We start from the raw sequence: 7,290 nt of genomic DNA, 5'->3' as shown, positions 1-7,290 counted from the left end.
ATAGTTGCTTATTTGCATGCCTATTATTAACATATTAGCTGTTTATTAGTACTTATAAGGCACATATTCTGCATGACCATATTCTACATCCCTAATCCTTCCCAATACCTAAACTTAACAACTCCCTTACTAATTATTAATTAGCAGCAAATTAGTAGTTTATTGAGGCAAAAGTGTTAGTTAATGGTTTGTTAATAGCGAGAATTGGACCTTAATATAAAGTGTGATTAAATTTATTTATTTTTTTTAAATTTCAAGTAGTAGGCTTTTCTGCCATGGAAGAAGTAATAAACAGATGCCACGAATCAGTTGTCATGAATCTGCATTCATTTTTTTTTTTTTGCACCACCTGCTAGTGACCTTTACTAATGCTGATGAAATTAGTAAAAAAAAATATTTGTAATAAATAAATACAATTTTATATACTATATATATATATATATATATATATATATATATAATTTAAAAGAATTATACATTTTAGGGAAAAGCTAATCCCGTCTGTGTGAATGTGTGTAATGCAAACAAGCACATAAGGCACTCAACCAGTAAACCCAAAGGTCAGCCCAGTTTCATGACACTAAATAATTCAAAACATGGTCCTCTATGACGTGTTGGTTACTGCAATGATTGCTCCAACCATTAGCTTAATGCAGACAGTGAAGCTGCCATTCTGTGGGCTAAACATGATCGCTCATCGTTTCTGTGATGGTACATCTATAAACCAGCTGGCCTGTGCGGATGCCACCCTCACAAATCTCATTGGATATGCTGTAACAATGTTTGTGCTTCTCATTCCATTCTCTTTCATCATATTTTCCTATTTAAGTATCCTGTTGTCTGTGCTACGAATAGCAAATGCACAGGGCCGAATGAAAGCCTTTTCTACCATCTACTCCATCAGGATCAAAGAAATCCGACAGTTCTTTATCAAATGGTGTGTCTACATTAACAGGATTAGTCAAAAGTCAATAAGTTGCCAAATTGCCAATTGCCAATTGCCAATTTCCAAAATGAAATGATGTACATGTCTCATTTTATCATTTTATGAAACTAATGTACATTACTGTGTGCTGTTTTAATGGCTTTTTACATTAATATAAATAACTTTTTGTTGATATATCTACAGGTGCATCTCAATAAATTAGAATGTCGTGGAAAAGTTCATTTATTTCAGTAATTCAGCTCAAATTGTGAAACTCGTGTATTAAATAAATTCAATGCACACAGACTGAAGTAACTGGCAGAGTGAAGAGTTTAAGTCTTTGGTTCTTTTAATTGTGATGATTTTGGCTCATTTTGCATCTTTTTCTTCCACACTTTTTCCTTCCACTCAACTTTCTGTTTACATGCTTGGATACAGCACTCTGTGAACAGCCAGCTTCTTTGGCAATGAATGTTTGTGGCTTACCCTCCTTGTGAAGGGTGTCAATGATTGTCTTCTGGACAACTGTCAGATCAGCAGTCTTCCCCGTGATTGTGTAGCCTAGTGAACCAAACTGAGACACCATTTTGAAGGCTCAGGAAACCTTTGCAGGTGTTTTGAGTTGATTAGCTGATTGGCATGTCACCATATTCTAATTTGTTGAGATAGTGAATTGGTGGGTTTTTGTTAAATGTGAGCCAAAATCATCACAATTAAAAGAACCAAAGACTTAAACTACTTCAGTCTGTGTGCATTGAATTTATTTAATACACGAGTTTCACAATTTGAGTTGAATTACTGAAATAAATGAACTTTTCCATGACATTCTAATTTATTGAGATGCACCTGTATTATTACTTTATTTATGCATCTAATGTTTCAGTTACAGAACTTTTTGCCTATTTTTATTACTATTTCTATAAAAAGTCCATGCCAATTAAAATTATGTGATTATTTACTCACTCTTTGGTCAACAATCACCTCATCAAACTGGTACATTTCAAAGAATGGCCCACTTCATAATAATTGTTATTAACCAGTGTACATGACCCGCTGAGACGAGAAAATATTTGATTCTTACCGCGTGCAGTTTAAGAAACACTTGGCAGCAGTGGTGTTGTATGAAGGCCTTGGTTTTTGTGCTCGTCAGGTTCCCATGGTTTCCACCCAAATATTATAGTTTCCCACTACAGGACACTTGGCAGAGAATCCTCTAAAAAAAGCAGAGAATCCTTCAGTCAGATACACATTTGTGAACATTTTTTATACATTCACCTACAAATATAATACATTATGTTAACATCAGCCTAAAAACACTAAAAAAGTTCCCTTTTGAAATGGTCTCTCATGTTTTGTAAACACGCTATGGGGGAAACTCCTGTTTACTGTGCATGCTGAAGCCTGATTTGTTAACGTTCGTGTAGCAGCATAAAAAAATGGCATTTCAGCCTGCCAAAATGGACAGGGCCGACTGTCAATGAAAGTCGGTGCCAAATGTCATTTCATCAGAATTTTCTCCTTCAATGCGAAGATCATCTCCTGGCTGAACTCTGAAAAAGAAGAAGGAAGAAGCTTGCTTACTCGCCATAGAAGAGCCCCGGCAGCGAATAGAAACTCCTCTCTCTTCTCTCCTGCGGCCATCCGGTGAACACAAAGAGCAAATATCTTTTCCTAGGAGCACATTTCAGCGGCGCTGCTTCAAATGTCACGTCACAAGTGTACCCAGTGAGTGTGTCGAGTGTTAAGTCAATGCCGTGCATCCATCCAAGCCTTGCAGGACCACCTCGGCCCTAGCGGGGCTACGTGCTACAAAGGCAACTGCGCAGGCGATCAACAAGGCCATGAACAACTTGGCTGTGCTTGAGTGCCACCTTTGGCAGGAGATCAAGGACGCAGACAAAGCCGCCTTTCTCGACTCCCCAATCTCCCCCACAGGGTTATTTGACCCTGTTGTAGATGGATTTGCAGAGCGCTTCACTGCAGCACAGAAGTCATCACAGGCCATGTGCCACGTCCTGCCTAAGTGCTCCAGCTCAGCAGTTTTTTCAAGTCTCAAGAAGGCTCAGTCTTCCCAGCAACCTGTGATGCCTGCTCCGTCTACTGCTCAGAACAGAGCCTGAGCTACCCCCAGACGGATAAACGCTAACCCTTTCCTAAGCACCCTGCCCCAGAGTGACGTTGGACCCTGACCCTCAGGCCCATCCTCAATCTTAGACACCTGAACCCCTCAGGGTCAGCCGCCTCCTCTGTGATACCGCTGGGTCTGCTTCACATGCGTCCCTTCCAGTTTTGGCTCAAAGCCCATGTACTGTACCTCAAGGTGACCCACCACTGCACCAGAGCTGTAGCCCCTTGTAAGGCCCATTGCCTGTATTAGACAGGCATCCAATTGGAACTAACCTGCTAAAGGAAGATGGTCACGACGGATGCCTCCAGATCGGGTTGGGGAGCATTTGGCTCCTGGTCGACCCTTGTACAACGCCTACATATCAACTGCCTTGAAATAATGGTGTTTTTTCTGGCCCTATGAACCTTCCTGCCAGCCTGTCAAACCTTCCTGCTCAGATCACGGTCCACGGTTCACAGACGTGGTTCCCTGAGTTGATTCAGCTGCTGTCGGCAGCCCCCTGCCTGATTCCTTAAGGAAGGACCTCATCTCCCAAGCCAAAGATACAATTTGGCATTCCCAGTCCGAGCTGTGGTGTCTTCATTTTTGGTCCCTCGACGGGAGTCTTCACAGCTCTCCGTGAGAGTAAATAACACCATTTAGGAGGCATCCTTGAGTTTGGCCTAACAACTGTAAAATCGTCCACAAACCAAGACATGGCTATGTGCCCAAGGTGCTCTCCACTCCGTTCAGATCACAGGTTGTCACCTCTCTAGCTCTTTGTAACTCAGAAGACAAGCAGGGTACTAATGTACTCTGCCTAGCCCAGGCTCTTACTAGTTTATGTAGAGCACTCTAGCCACTTTTGGCAACCAAAGCAGCTCTTTGTATGCTTCGGAGGCTGCTCTAAAGGGTTGCCAGTTATGAAGCAGAGACTATCTCACTGGATAGTCAATGCTTTAGCCCTGGCTTACACCTCAGTGGACTTACAGTGTCCTATTGGAGTAATGGCCCACTCCAAAAGAGGAATGGCCTCCTCCTGGGCTTGGGCCAGCTGAGTCTCGATCAGAGATATCTGTGTGGTAGCCTGGTCTTCGCCATCTACCTTCTCTAGGTTAATAGGCCTAAACTGGATATCCCTGCTCTTCAGGCACAGATCCTGTCATCCTAATCACCCTAATCCCCTATGAGAGTAGAAAGGGTTTTGATTGACGCAGACCCCGTCCTTGTGACCTGGGTCTAATTATTTCCGGGCTTATTGTGCCCTTATTTATAGCATGGCACTATGGACATGTTCCACAAGAAGCATTTACACAACATGAAAGGTCGTTTCGAAAGGGAACGCTCTGGTTACTAACGTAATCTCAGCTCCCTGAGATAACAGGAGCTAGCGTTGCGTACACAGCCATGCTATAAAGCTATATGCGAGTCGATGACTGTCTCTCTCAGTCGAAAAATTCTGATGAAATGCCATGCAGGGTTGACTTATACAGGCAATCTGCCATGCCCATTTTGGCTGACTGAAATGCCATTTGTTTGTGCAGCTACATGAACATTTACAAATCAGGCTTAGGGTTTTCCTGGGTTACTGCAATGATTGCTCCAACCATTCAATAGTATTCAGTGAACGGTTGGAATCCAAAGTTGCAAATTTAACTTATGTGCAAAACTGCAATATCGCATAAAACATTTCCGAAAAAGCATCGTTTCCATCCAACAAGTCAAAGTGAACAAAATCGTCACTTCCTGATAAACTGGCACTATAAATCACTAAGAAAAGTAGGAAAATATAATAATTTTCATATATAGTAAATTACTTGAGCCTCAGAGTGAGCAGACGAAACACAATGAATGCGGTCATTGCTTTCGGAGGTGGATGCTGCTGTTTGGGAACGCAGTCGTGTAAGACATTTCAGGGAGGCAATTATACAGAAAAACTTTGATGACTGACTTTGCTCGTGCATTTCCGAATGACCAAAACAACATTTCAGATGCTGTGGAATGAGATCGGTCCGCTGGTTAGTCAGGTTTTGCCGTTCCATAGCGCAAAGTCACATTACTTTTTTGATGCGCTTGGAGGAATTTATTCGCAAAATGCATTTCCATCTCCCATTATTCGCATCAACCCTTTTTCCGCACAAGTCAAAAACCACCTCAAGCGAGCGTAAAAACTTTTTTGCGAATTAAGGGATTTTTATTCGACATTTGGCGTTTCCATCACTCGTTTCTCATGAGGTAGGCCTACTTCAAAATGAGCATTAAAATAGGGTGATGGAAAAGCTGCCATTCTGTGGGCCAAGTCTGATCCTTAATTGTTTCTGTGATTCTCTATCTATGAACCAGCTGGCCTGTGCTGATGCCACCCTCGCAAATCTCATTGGATATGCTGTAGCAATGTTTGCCCTTCTTGTGCCATTGTCTTTCATTATATTTTCCTGTTTAAGTATCCTGGTGTCTGTGCTACGAATAGCAAATGCACAGGGCCGATTGAAAGCCTTTTCTACCTGTGCCACACAGCTGACTTATCATTACCATCTATTACGTGCCTCGTTTCGTGGTTTACTCCAGTTCTAACATCCTAAACGCTCAGATGAACAGCAGTCAGAAGATCAGCCTGGTCATGTTCTACAGTCTGCTTCCACCTAGTGAACCCCTTCATCTACTGCATCAGGATCAAATAAATCACAGTTCTTTATCAAATGGCGTGTCCACAGAAACAGGATCATCAGTAGGTCGTTAACTGTTTCTAAATAAGATGATTTGCCTGTTAAGTTGTTCTTATGCATCTTATTCTTTTGCATAATAATAATAATAATAATAATATGTAGGCTATTATAAAAATGTGGAATGCAATTTATTACTCACTGAATGGATCAATAAGCAATATAATTACAGTATATGATTAGACCTCAATGATAATTAAAAAAAAAAGAACAAAACATATGGAAAGTTGACATGTCCTGTGGTTTGACAAGCTGTACAGTAAAACTATTTTTTAAATACTTATTATTCATTAAGTTTATGACATAAATAATTAAAAGACTACATTAAATATTTCTAATTTTTAAAATGAATTTGTTACACTGCCAGGATAATGCATTTATTGCCTATTATATATTTTAATTAGAAATAAATCATAAATCCCCTCAAGTGTCCACCAACGATTAATATTTAATGGAAAAAAAGCTTAACATGACCGTCATTTGAGAGATTGCTATTAATATGCTGTTATTACGTTTATTTAGTTTAGGGTGGTGCTTACCGGTTTCATCAGTGTTTCAAATGAATTAAACGCATATATCTGGTGCTTTTTTTTTTCGATTAAAGTAATTAAAATTATCAAAATCTTATCAAACTGGTAAATTCCGAGGAGTGGCCACTTTTATTAAAATAAAGTAAGTTAATATTAACTGATGCACAAGACAGTGTTCTGCTGAGCAGAGAAAAAAAAGATTCTTACCGCGTGTAGTTTGAGAAACGCGCGCAGGAAGTTGCTTTGTGTGGAAGGCCTTGATGTGTGCTCTTCATGTTTATTGTTAGCCATTTAAATACATCATTAAATCCATGTTTTATATTACTATAAATCGTGCGTCTTGTATTTTTCCCGGCATTAGATTAAAATAAAGTCCCTAAAAAGTGTTTTTTTAAATGAGATCAAAACTTGTTTTCGACTAAGTGTTGCTTGGTACTTGGCCACTAAACAAGTCAAATCTAAATTTAGTTATATTTTGCTTATCTTAATTTATGCACAAAAATTAAAATGAGCAAGTTTAACAATAATAAACACTAATAAATAAATATAATATAAACCAATAAAACTGATGATTTGTGCAAATAGGAGATGTGTGTTATTATCAGTTTATCCATAAGATGGCGCAACAAGATCACAATTAGAGAAGTATTTGACGTTCACCCATATGCTTCCATACATGATAACGGAGATTTTGGAAAGGCTGTATGACTAGATGACTGATGACTCATGACTAGTACTAAAATACCAGTAATAAATACACGATTTAAATTATTTTTAAATAAGTCTCTTATGTTCACCTAAGCTGCATATTGTTTATATGCTGCATTTATGAAAATACAGTAAACTACTAATACTGTGAAATATAAAAATATGCAGAATACACATTATATGCGTGTGTTTTCTCAAGTGTAGTAAAAACAATATAAATATAGAATATAAATTTCGCCCTCTCAAACTTACTGTAAACAATCTGAAAGTGAACACAGCAAGCAATAACCATTTCAC

At 39.2% G+C, this 7,290-nt stretch overlaps 1 pseudogene; it reads left to right on the top strand.

Moving 5' to 3' along the window:
* The first annotated feature begins 4,580 nt into the window (after positions 1-4,580).
* LOC107653694 (olfactory receptor 2A12-like) lies at positions 4,581-5,786 on the top strand (annotated as a pseudogene).
* The last annotated feature ends 1,504 nt before the right edge of the window (positions 5,787-7,290 follow it).

This window comes from Sinocyclocheilus anshuiensis, unplaced genomic scaffold (assembly GCF_001515605.1).
Source record: "Sinocyclocheilus anshuiensis isolate Anshui unplaced genomic scaffold, SAMN03320099.WGS_v1.1 scaffold315, whole genome shotgun sequence".
Classification (NCBI taxonomy): Eukaryota; Metazoa; Chordata; class Actinopteri; order Cypriniformes; family Cyprinidae; genus Sinocyclocheilus; species Sinocyclocheilus anshuiensis.
Note: the sequence above shows the minus strand (reverse complement) of the source record. Positions and strands in the feature narration are given on the sequence as shown.